Below are 12,997 nucleotides of genomic sequence, written 5' to 3'. Positions count from 1 at the left end.
ATTGCACAATGAATATAGCGTCATATATTATAACTATTATAGTGTCATGAGGTATGATGTATATTGTGTCATATAGCACAATACATATAGCGTCATATATTATAACTATTATAGTGTCATGTGGTATGATGTATTTAGTGTCATATAGCAAAATTCATATAGTATCATATGTTGTAACTATTATAATGTCATTTGGTATGATGTTTATATTTTCATATTGCACAATGCATATAGCGTCATATGTTGTAACTATTATAATGTCATTTGGTATGATGTTTATATTTTCATATTGCACAATGCATATAGCGTCATATATTATAACTATTATAGTGTCATGTGGTATGATGTATTTAGTGTCATATAGCAAAATTCATATAGTATCATATGTTGTAACTATTATAATGTCATTTGGTATGATGTTTATATTTTCATATTGGACAATGCATATAGCGTCATATATTGTAACTATTATAATGTCATTTGGTATGATGTTTATATTGTCATATTGCACAATGCATATAGCGTCATATATTATAACTATTATAGTGTCATGAGGTATGATGTATATTGTGTCATATAGCACAATGCATATAGTGTCGTATATTATAACTACTATAGTGCAATGTAGTGTTATGTGGCATGATGTACATATTTGCATGCAGTGCCTCTATGATAGATGCAATATGACACAACAGCGTTCGTTCGGCTACAATATATATTCAGAACGCAAAGGTTTTTGTTTAATCTTTCAGAATAATCATGGGATATTATGTTGCCACACAAGTGTGACGTTGGTAAGGAAGGGGAACATATTGTACATTGTTAGTTGAAAATCCCATGTCTGTATTCCTAACTCTGGATATGGTTGTTGGAATATGTAGACTACCCTTACAACAGTAACTCCTCCGGACTCAATGAATCGGGGTCATTGTAGTCCGTCTGTGATGTCATCATCTTAAATGTTCTGCAAGTATTGCAAAAATCTTGTCGATTTATCCTTGCAACATGATGCATAGTTGTCATCGTTTGTGCATTAAGAATTTCATCACAAACCAGCTTGTAACTTAGGATATAAATTATTATAACATGAATGGTCTTTGTACTTCTCCGTATTAAGTTGTATACCAGCTTACGAGGGTGACGGTGTCACAATATGTTAGCACCAATCAAATTAGATCTTAAAGAAGGTTTGGGTTTTCAGCCAATCGCTGCCAAGCACCCCTAATCAAGATGTCTGCGCCCCTAGATAAAAGACATAGTGCAAAGCATAGTCGAGAAGAATGGCGACTTGCAGCCCGACTCCAAGCGTGTATAGTTAAGTTGAGGGAGCAATGATCACACTCAGTATACAGATATAGAAAATTGGAGAGAGGTCGACTCGGGCGCTTGGGAAGTGATGAAAAAGTCCGAATTTTTATATAACCTACCTAGGCATATTACCTAGTAATAAGTATACTATTACTCAGGCGCGGATCCAGGGGGGTCCAGGGGGTCCGGACCCCCCTGCTCTTGGCCCCCCCTAAAAAAAAAGAGAAAAAAAAGGAGAGAAAAAAAGAGAGAGAGAAAAAATAATTAAATTAAACACCAATTTTAAACATGTAGGACGTCAGAAGGGCGGTTATCCTTACAAGTCAGCCAGGTGTGTCTTTTCCGTCAAATGAACTATAGTGTGCACGCGTGCTACACGTGCAAAAAATGCCAAAATCTCAATTTTCAGACCAAAAAGTTTCAAAATTGAGGTGGTGTTCGAATTGTTTTGTTTTGGGCAGTGAGGTGGCAGAGCGGTAGGCTGCATAGGATGCGCCGACGAATTCTTCATGAGAGATCGTTTTCTGCGGTGAGAAGGCATAAAACTGTTCTCCGATCAACAATGGGCAAGGAACGTCTCACAGCTCTTGTTCTCATGAACACGTATTATAACACTCCTATCGACACTGACGAAGTGGTCCGAAAGTTCATTGAGAAACATCCACGGCGTTTGTTCTCTCCAATCTACCATTAATAGATCATCAATAAAACTAGCTAACTCGTACTGATGCAGATACATTTCGAGTGAGTTTTTGCAGTGGCGGAGCGTCCATACAGTCGGGGGGGGGGGGGCGGATGCCCCCCTTGAAGGACTCAAATGGACTGCTGGCGCCCTTGTCAGCTCTTTACCACTTTTTACTTATTCGCGATTATTGACTTTTTTATTGCGCTCTCATCTACTTGTTGACATTTGTCACATTTTGTTGGTGTAATTTGGCGATGACACCTATTTATTCTTCGTTTATCTGCAAATTCGCCAGGCCCGGAAAGGGTCATTTCCGGCGACCTAGGGAGTATCTTTACTCAAAAAATTTCTGTACGCTACGCGCCAACCAGTGGTGGCGCTCCGCTTAGATAGTGTCGAAAGCGCCCCTACAGACCATTCTTGCCCCTCCTGACCAATACCCTTAGCTAAGCCACTGAGGCCCTGCATCAAACAGTGGTGACGGAACGGGAGGGGGATTGGTGGCTAAAGGCATTACGATTTTTGTATCATCTCAACTCATCTGATATGTATTACCATATTTCATAGATTGTTTTTTTCTCATCAATTGAGAAATTGTTGACATGAGATCCATTTTTTCAGGCTAGGTACATGCAGCTTAGAATACTCGGGAAGTGCCGTTTCCGGCCATCTGGGGGGGTTTGTAAAGCCAAATATTTTCTGATACGCTCCGCGCCGACCGATGGTGGCGCTCCGCTTAGATAGTCTTTCGATCAGGCGCGGCTGGACCAGTCAGACCCCCCCCCCTGTCAAAAATCCTGCATCCGCCTCTGTTACTAGTACTTCTACTTGTACTTTAGGCGTAACTGAGTTAGGAATGTAACTATGTTAGCCTTACATATGCCTGCAAACTGTACTGCCAGTGTCACAGCCAATCACTCTCGTAATTTAATAATTAATACTACCCTAGGGCCAAGGAGTAATACTTAGACTTGCACTGGTGCATCCGAGGGAGAGGGGGGGGGGCATGTTTACCCAGAGGAACAAACAAACACAAAAAAATGAATGCTGCATGAGCTAAGAACTCATTGACCATTCATAACTACTTACATGTATCATGTGCAAGTTACAAGTGAAGTTTTCAACGGGTTGCAAACCATTAGGATATTGCTCATTCTTGAATTGTGAAAGAAAAGGCTCACAGATTGAAAGCAGACATAACTAGGTACTGTAAATTGTTAACTTCCTTGGATCATCTGATTGAATAAGTGGAATCTAACTCATAATGAGTTCACAGCGGTAGTAGCATCGGGCAATAGGATGATTGACTGCTCGTACTAAAGAGGTTGAAGTTCAATTTCCAATTATTCTTTGATGATCGTCTGTCAAAGTGTGACAACGTAATATCATGCAACGAAAGTGATGGCGCGCTTCTAATTTTTGAACTGGATTCTATCATTTGAACCAGATCCGAATAAAGCGGGTCTGATTTGAGCCAGGGCCCTTTCCGTGTACGTTTCGAACTAAACTTGTGATCGTTACCGTTTTTTTTCCGTGCACGAATTGCGGATAAGTTCACGAGAGGATTTCTTACGGCAAAGGTATTATATTCGAGAATGTCCGAAGAAATAAGAAATAAGTTGAGAGGTTTTAATTGAGAGAGGATTGAAAAACGCAGAAATTGCAGATTATTTGGAAGTGCCGGAAAGGAAAGTGAAAATTGATCTATTGAATGATATAAGCAGTAAGTCATACCCATGATATTCTACTATGCATCATAGTAGGCTATTCCGTCAAACAAAATGCCTATATGTTCATTCAAGTAGTATTATACTGTGTTGTTTGATGTTTGAAACTTACCAAACTGCATGGTTGTTGAATATACACATATGAATTAAAAAGAAGTAGTAAATAGATGCAAGAAAACTGGGTGTCTACAAACCTAAGATTTAAGACCTATAAGACCCGCTGCACATTAAGAGCCAGGGAACTACAAAACTAAGCCTCAACCGCAAAACTAAGAACCCCCCCCCCAACCAACTGCAAAACCAAGACCCCACCAAACTTAAGATCCTGGCATGCATGTAAGGTGGATCACTGCCAGAAGGATCATACACTGGGGATGCGGGAATATATCTTTTTCGATGACACAAATGCAATGATTGATCAGTATCAATATTTAAAACAGCACCAGTTTTAAGAAGAAAACTTGGCGTACTATATAACTTAATGATTGTGCTAAGAGAGGTAGAGCGCATTTTCATCTGAAAATCCAACACAAAACGCTATAAAATATTATTAAATATTTTGCATTAACATCGGCCAATCATCCTTGAACTAAACTGTATGATTTAAGAAGTAGACCAGTGTCGCAACCAGAGCAGCTCGGTCTGAAATGTGCCCCTCACCCCCCCCCCCCCACTCCCCTCCCCAACTACCACCATCGACGGTGTCAGATTGACCGACCAGACACCCCGAAGGTACTTTTAAACCTCCATATAGTATACCTTAATATCCTCAAAACAACTGAATATGCATAAAACTCTTATTCAAGCTTACTCTGGCTGTTAGACCTAAAAGTTTAGCCAATAGCTTTGAGACCCATTGCTAGCTTATGAGCCTGAGGTTGTTGTATATTTCTCCCTAAAATTAAAAAAAAAATTTTATATATTATACAAGTTCAGATAACAGCAAAACTCACCCCTACTCTTTCGAAATTAAAATTAACATCTTCCCCATATCGTAATTCTCGACGAGTTGCTTCCATTTTTGACAGTTATGTATTTTATTCCAATTCCGTGTTGACTATATTCAAACGATGAATCGGTGGGCTTGAAACAATAACTCCCGCTAGCTCAAATCAAAGCCGTATACTGAGACGGCTCTGGTCGAAAAAGTAGAAGCGCGCCATCACTTTCGTTGCATGATATTACGTTGTCACATGAATTTATGCCGTTGGATTAAAAGTTGTTGTTTGAAAAGCTGTCGTCGTAGCGATCTACTACCACGTCGATGTATATCTTTATTACGTTAAGTGTAATAGCGCCGTCATCATCTGTTCTCAGCTTGTTATCAGTGCAGTTAACGTACACTTCATGTGTGTTTATGTTGTTATCATATGCGGTTTACCCGTTAATAAAATAATTAACGATGACATTAGAGAAAAAAATGACGTTGTCATACTGAAATATGATATTAATGTATATTTTTGCGTCGTTATTATACTATTTTACGTAGCTGCTGTATACATTCATGTTGTTTTTGCGCATAAGTATTACATCATTACATCAAATCACGTCGTCGTAATTTGAATTGATATAGTCATCAAAGTAATAAACGTTGTTGTTTGATTTTGACCTTTTTTGCGTTCCATATCTAAGACTGAGTAAACGTGAAAATATTAGTAACGTAATTTCTTGTACACCACTAAAACCGTGGTCGGCATAAGTTTACACAAAGGCGCAATCATGTTGTTTATCCAGGAAATGCCTGTGATTGGCTGAAACCATAAATATTTTCTGAGATCTAATTTTGATTGGTGCATCGATTCTGTACCAACGTCGTGATGTTACTGTGCACATAACAACAAACATAGCCACCAAGGCCTTAATTTTTTTTTTCATCTCTCAAGACAAGTTATAATGTGGCAAGTTGCATTGTCTCGAGAAGTACGGTATTACATGATACTACATGACAAGTGACGTACACCTAGAAGCTGTGACGTAACCATTGAATGGGCGTTACCAAGACAGGGACCACACTTGCGCAACAAGGGTATTACTTTTATGGCGGTTGCTTCGAACGATCGCACCGTACGTGGGCACACAACAGCGTATATAGTAATGGATTACGAGAGAAGATTATTTGTAAAAATCGCCCGATTTCTGTTGTTTGTAACCAAAAAACTCATTCCTTATCATCTGAACTATAATAGCTAACTTCAAAGTGTAGGCCTACTACTGAGTATTACTACTACTAGTAGCATGGTGGGCTCTTAACTGACGCACTTAAGGATTTGATCAACGATGTCTGTCAAGGAAAAGTCCAAATCACTCAAATGTATGTGTTTTCTATATGTTTGGTTCCTCAGAAATGTAATGATCTCAAAATATTTATTGTTCTGTGCATATGCATGAGTAGCAAGGCAATTATAGTACTTTTGTATACTGTGACCTACCACCTTTGTTGGATTCCGACATTCCACAACAGCGGACAATTCATTCAAACCTATACACTGAACAACAAATAACAGTAATAGTAACTGCACTTTGAAAAGTTACTCAGTCAATGGTATATTGCTCTAATAGCTTAACTAAATCAACAATTCGAAAATATTAATTCAAAACTCTGGCTTGACAAACTGCTGTGTCGGCCCTGAATGTAGCACCAATAGTATATCCAGAGGCGTATCCAGGATTATCTAACCCGGGGGGGGGGGGCGAATTACAATCTAAGCGGAGCGCCACCACCACTTGGCGCAGCGTACAAGAAAATTTCTGATTTTGATAGCCCCCAGATCACCGGAAATGGCACTTCTCGGGCTTGAAATGACCAACCAGATGTGCACCTTTGCCTGAGAACCAAGAATTTCCCAATAGTTTTGTTTTTCATCCATAACCTTTTTGAAGATTGTCACCAGTCACACACCTCATCGCATTTCCTGTGGATCATTGCTTTTCGTAGGTTATTCTACGTCGCGGCCCACAATACCCGTAACCCCCCCCCCCCCCCCTTTTCAAGGTTTTAAGCACATTATTTGTTCATAATTTGAAAATTCACAATTCTCGTGAATAAATTCACTTCAAAACATACCCATAATGTTGCACAAAATTTCATCTATGGACAACCAATATAGAAAAACTTCCTAACAGACCGGTCAAAATTGCACGAGTAGAAGAAAGTATGATGAAGAATTATGGTCTGGGAAATTTCGAAAATTCAGACAAACTTAATTTATTGGTGTACAAAATATTAAAACCTCTTATAACGGCAACTATAAAACTTCGTTGAAGGAAATGAAAAAAACTCCGAAACCGAGCACTACACACATCTACAGTTTGGAGGCTGTTCATCCCGGAACGCCATTTTCATGCTCACTGATTATGATATCTGCTGTTTGCTTTAAAATTCGAAAAATTGAAATGAGACTGAAATGAATAACTATTATCTGTTTATTGTGCAATGCTCCACCAGTGGTGTAACGATGAGCCCGAGAGGGGTGGCTCCTGGACCAAAGGGGCCCCCTATCAGGAGGTCCAAGCAAGGGCGTCCGCATAAATGTTCACAAGGGGGGATCAGTAGGTTATACACTGAAAACTTAAATTGGTTCACCGACTAACATAACGTTAGTCCATCTGGTGCCTCTCCCGACTAACATAGCCTTGGTCAGTTGCTATACCGACTAATTTATTCCTTAGTCAGTTGGATTTCTTAGTCGGTCATCTTAGTCCGTCAGCTTAGTCGATCAACAATTTCTTAGTCGGTAAATGTATATTAGTCAGTTACATTAGTTGGTGACATTAGTCGGTCTTTACCGACTAATTTATATGAGCCACCGACTAGTTTATAGCAGGTTTTACATTAGTCAGGATGGTGCCTCTCCCGACTAACCTTTCTTAGTCCGTATCGACTGACTAGTTGCACCGACTAGATTCACTGAAAGAATTAAACCCGACTAGTTTCACTGACTAGCATCACTGAAAGAAAAGAGAGAAGAAGAAACACAAATAATGTGTACGTTAGCAGTATTTATTTTTGATAAACCTGATGTCTACAAAAGGCTGACTTTCGACAGATAGAGAAGAAATCACTGTAAATAAAATCTGAAAATCTGATTTTTTTTCCAACAAAGTTAAGACAAGTTAATGGATCAAACATGAATCGCAAAAGTATAGCACTGCACAATATTGCAAAGTTGAATCTTGGGCAAGGGTTCCTCATGACTTTCCTTTTAAAGTGGTACCCCAAATCGACACCAGTTAAGTCTTCACGAACAAAGAGTGTTTCTCTTAACTACAAATGGCCTCCCACTTGTCTTCAGGAAGCCAAAATCTGCACCATTATTGACCTGTGAACAGAAAATATGATATACGTGTAAGCACAGATACAGATATAGCACATGATAACTCACATTATCATAAACATACATTTACATTAAAATTTTATAACATATTGGGAGGTATACATTTAAATCTAGGTCCCTCAAATTACAAGCCAGGAATAGCAGCTTTACCAAATTATTATAAGCTTTGCACAGCATAACACCAAGTTATTTCTCAAAGCTTAATAATTATGTTAATCATGTTAATAATGATCCCAATAGACCGGGATCCCAGAGGGTTTGGTTAGCTGGGAAGGTAACCAATTGTCTTGTACATCACAATGTTCACAGTGCATTCCTGTATATGAAACCAGACGACTGGCAAACCGACTGTGGTGGGTGTGGCTGGGAGAGCAATTTTAAAGTCACCTGATAGCTAACCTAGATCAGTTTTCATGGTAACCACATCAAAGTAAGTACAATATGTCAGGTATGGCCCCAAGAGCAACAAATGGCCATTGCCAGTAATTATTGGTGGTGGGGTACCCCTGCCAGTGATCTATATTTGACCCCTCAAGGCTGACCTAGGTCAGCTCATGAGGTAACCAGTTGAAAAATTACTGGAAAATGATAGGTATCACTTCATATGTAAGGGATGGGCATTTCCAGTCATTTACATTGGTGGGGTAACCCTGCCAGTAGACCCCCAAAATGCCCATCCCCCATTGACCTAGATTAGCTCATGAGGTAACCAGTTGAAAACTACTGTAAAATGATTGGCAGGACTCTATATATATGTAAGGGATGGGCATTTCCAGTAATTTATATTAGTGGGGTACCCCTGCCAGTAGACCCCCAAAATGCCCATCCACCATTGACCTAGATTAGCTCATGAGGTAACCAGTTGAAAACTACTGTAAAATGATTGGCAGGACTCTATATATGTAAGGGATGGGCATTTCCAGTAATTTATATTAGTGGGGTACCCCTGCCAGTAGACCCCCAAAAAGCCCCCCCCCCCCATTGATCTAGGTCAGCTCATGATTTAACCAGTTGAAAACTACTGGAAAATTATTAACAGGATTCTATATGTAAGGGATGGGCGGACTCTGGCAGTGGTGGCCCACCAATATAAAATACTGGAAATGCCCATCCTTACATATGAAGTGATACCTATCATTTTCCTGTAGGTTTCAACTGGTCAAATCATGAGCTCACCTAGGTCAATGAGGGGATGGGCATATTGGGGGTCTACTGGCAGGGGTACCCCACCAATAAAAATTACTGGCAATGCCCATCCCTTGTATCTGAAGTCCTAACCAACATTTTCCAGTAGGTTTCAAGTGGTTACCTCATGAGCTGACCTAGGTCAGCCTTGAGGGGTCAATTATAGATCACTGGCAGGGGTACCCCACCACCAATAATTACTGGCAATGGCCATTTGTTGCTCTTGGGGCCATACCTGACACATTGTTCTTACTTTGATGTGGTTACCATGAAAGCTGCTCTAGGTTAGCTATCAGGTAACTTTAAAATTGCTCTCCCAGCCACATCCACCACAGTCGGTTTGCCAGTCGTCAGGTTTCATATACAGGAATGCATTGTGAACATTGTGATGTACCAGGCAATTGGTTACCTTCCCAGCTAACCAAACCCTCTGGACTCCCGCTCTACAGATCAGTGAAAATTTGACCAAACTTATGAAGCTTGCACGTAAATGATAAACTAGACTGTTTTTTTTTTAAAACAGGTTATGAAAAGTATCTCAAATATCATTAAACAGTTGGGTACAATAGTTAAACTCACTCTTCCATCTTTTTTCTCTATGGTACTTGTTCCTTTGCTTTTTGGACTCTTGGATAAACTCTTTTGTTCTGCGAAGGGTATCAATATATCATCTTAAAACATGTCTTTAAGCCATATATAACACAGTTCTCCTCTTCTGTTGTTGCCTCCACACTGGTGTTGTACATCACAGGAAAGCTCACCCTTGACTTAGATATTTGGCATTTCAATTCCTGCTGGAAAAAAGAAACAGCAAAGTATTCATCATTTGAAAAAAAAATAAATAAAGTTGTCACCACAAAGTTATGTGGATTTGCTTCCACTATAGTCTCAAAAAAACAATCCCAAAGTTTGAAGCAGACTGTATAAAGCTGAAAATTTGAACGAGAGTGTCATCACCATTGCAACCAGAATCAAATGCCCAGAATACAGAGATAATAAAACATGGGCTAAATCTTTGTTTGTTTTTATGATCTTTAAAAATATAAAATATTAGAAACAGAAATGCACTGAGCCAACTTATTTATAGGCCTAATCGTTTTTAGTTGTTATTTTGCTTGCTCACATAAAAAGCCTGTTTAGACCTAGGCTAGAGGAGAATCAGTACTTTGTTACACTCAGTTTGTCTACGGTCGTTTTGATTTAGTCTTACTAGTAGTACTAAAGTATATATTGGACCGGCGAAGACTAGAGAATACCCAGAGTTTTAGCAACTGCGTTAAACTGTATCATCTGATCTATTATTTACGCCAATGAGTTTCATTCAATCTAGGATCAAAAAGAGAAAACTAATTAATCTTAACCTTTAAACTTTGCTACTAAACAGATATGCTTGAATTACAAATAAATGTCAAAAAAACATCATAATCTAAGAATCGATGCATATACATACACATAAACAGAATAATTTGAATTCGCGCAAGTGAACCCTGCACTACATTGGACAGTAAAAAAACGTGCAATTAGACCAAACTAAACATACTAAATTTTCCCTTACTTCTACATAAAATATCAATACAAATGCAACAACTTACTCTTTTGGCAGTATACTAAAAGCACATGTTATAATAACTTCAGACTATCAAGCTTTCCTGAGAAAAAAACGGTTAATACTTCTTACAGTAAGCAAGTCGACCGTGAAGGAATGTCGCAATTGTTTCCTGGGCGTGACCGGAAATTAAATACTAAAAAATGATAAATGAAAAGGTTAAATAGAACTGAAGCGTGCATCCTGACTGCTCGCAACATATAATACCGTTGACTAGCCAACATAATGTGTTCAGCCGACTGTGACTGTACGTTTGAAGGTCTAGCCTTGCTTATTCAATATCACAAAGCCTACCCATTTAGATTCACATGGGAAATTACAGGAAATCTTTACCAAATGAGTGTAGACTTCAAATAAACTATTGAGCCTTATAGTTCCAGCATTTGTTTGGGAATAAATTAGAAGATTATGTGCCACTGTTCAATCTAGCCCAATACACACATAACACATTGTTAATTAGTGTTTAGAATGCACACTTTAGTGTTGAGAATGCACTGCAGTACCCAGTAGAAGCCTATAGGCTACTCACTGTCATTGCACTTGTGTATTGCGAAACGCCAACGTGACAACGGTAGCGTTACACTAACCATAATACAGTACTAGTGCCAGTGGCCTAACAATTAACTTTAATTTTACCTTCTAGTTAAAGGAATAACAGGTAGGCCGATGATGCAGTTAATACCTCCATTCTTCTAAAGACCTTCTTGGGTGATTTACGGTTGAAAGTTGCTTAGAGTGATCGTATGAAACTATGCCAAGCCCAGCAAGCTGCCGTTGCCTCTCGGTTTCCAAATTGAAGTGAATCGAATTGGGTTAAAATACATTAGTCCGTCGACACCGACTAAGCTACGATTATGGCGTAAATCGGGTGTCCGTATCGTTCTTAGTCCATGGGTTAAAATACCTTAGTCCGTCGCCACCGACTAAGCTGCGATTATATTTTCCTTAGTCAGTGTAAACTAACTAAGAAGCAGCGATGAAACGAAGATTTTTGCTAGTCCGGGTGCATTGACTAACGTTAAAGACTAATTTAACGTTAGTCCGTGGCAATATTGACTAGTTTATTTTTTCAGTGTATAGGTGTAACACGCTACTTGATACTATCTAAGCGGAGCGCCACCATCGGTTGGCGCGGAGCGTACGACGATTTTGCCAAAAAGTACTCCTAGATCGTCGGAAAAGACACTTCCCGTTCAAGTTGCATTTACACATCGGTTAACTAGAGAACTGTTGGTTGGGGAAATCATTGAAATGTCAAATGCTTAACTTTTTTTTAATTTTTTGATTTTCCAGGGGGGTGCGCATGTGCCCCCCTACTGTATGGAGTATAATGGAGACTATTGTATAAATACAAAAATCAAACCTAAGCATAGGCCTAATTTCGGCTGAAACTTTGTCTCCATCTAAGCCTAATTTCCTGTGCTTTTTTACTTACCAGATACACCGAAGATATGAAAGCCCTGCCTTTTCAAATGAACGCAGTTTCAAGTCTGTTGGGTGTTGGGTTATTGTTTTAGAATTTTTCAAAAAATCATGTCCCGATGTTGTTCTCAGTAGAACATTGGCTGGAATTGGGTTTTAAATTATATACTTTGTTTTCATTATAATAATACATAACACAACTAGCTTGATACTTACATTAATACCCAATGAGCCCATGATCACGATGTCCGTATTCCGTATCACGTGAAAATATGTTTATTGTCTTATTCAGTCTTGCATGATTTTATCTTTCCCAGTAAAACGGGTCCTCCCTATCCAAAGAGGTACCCTTTTTCTGTGCATCAGTATAGGGGGACCCCTTTTGGTCGGGGCCACCGGCTCAACACGGTCCGAGCCCATATGAGTTAGGCTACTTTGCCCACATTCTTTTCATTTCGGAAGACGCACAGTTTCAAGTTCAGTACACACCGAAGGCTTCGATTTTCTATCTGTCTTCAGTTTAGGGAAGATCTTGGGATTTTCATTCCTAGATATCTCTAGATCTTGCTAGATATCCATACAGTACAGTGCCCTTGGAATTTCTTGGATTTTTCGGGGCCTGATCTTGGGAAATTGCAAAGTCGGGAGTGGTCACACTCCACGTATGTCAGTGCACGTCACTAATACATAACCCGATAACTTGTTATAGATGGAGTGGTGTGTTGCCGGA

At 39.3% G+C, this 12,997-nt stretch overlaps 1 long non-coding RNA gene across 2 annotated transcripts; it reads right to left on the bottom strand.

The window, feature by feature from the left end:
* Positions 1-7,745: 7,745 nt before the first annotated feature.
* On the bottom strand, positions 7,746-11,919 carry LOC139982797 (uncharacterized). Of its 2 annotated transcripts, none has more exons than XR_011798354.1 (3): positions 10,832-11,919; positions 9,819-10,033; positions 7,746-8,039 (listed from the first exon to the last, which is right to left on the bottom strand). It is a non-coding gene; the product is annotated as an uncharacterized lncRNA (long non-coding RNA). The 2 variants fall into 2 exon arrangements; XR_011798355.1 differs by having other exon boundaries at positions 9,819-10,030.
* Positions 11,920-12,997: the final 1,078 nt, after the last annotated feature.

The sequence above is a fragment of the Apostichopus japonicus genome, chromosome 16 (genome assembly GCF_037975245.1).
Source record: "Apostichopus japonicus isolate 1M-3 chromosome 16, ASM3797524v1, whole genome shotgun sequence".
Taxonomy (NCBI): Eukaryota; Metazoa; Echinodermata; class Holothuroidea; order Aspidochirotida; family Stichopodidae; genus Apostichopus; species Apostichopus japonicus.
Note: the sequence above shows the minus strand (reverse complement) of the source record. Positions and strands in the feature narration are given on the sequence as shown.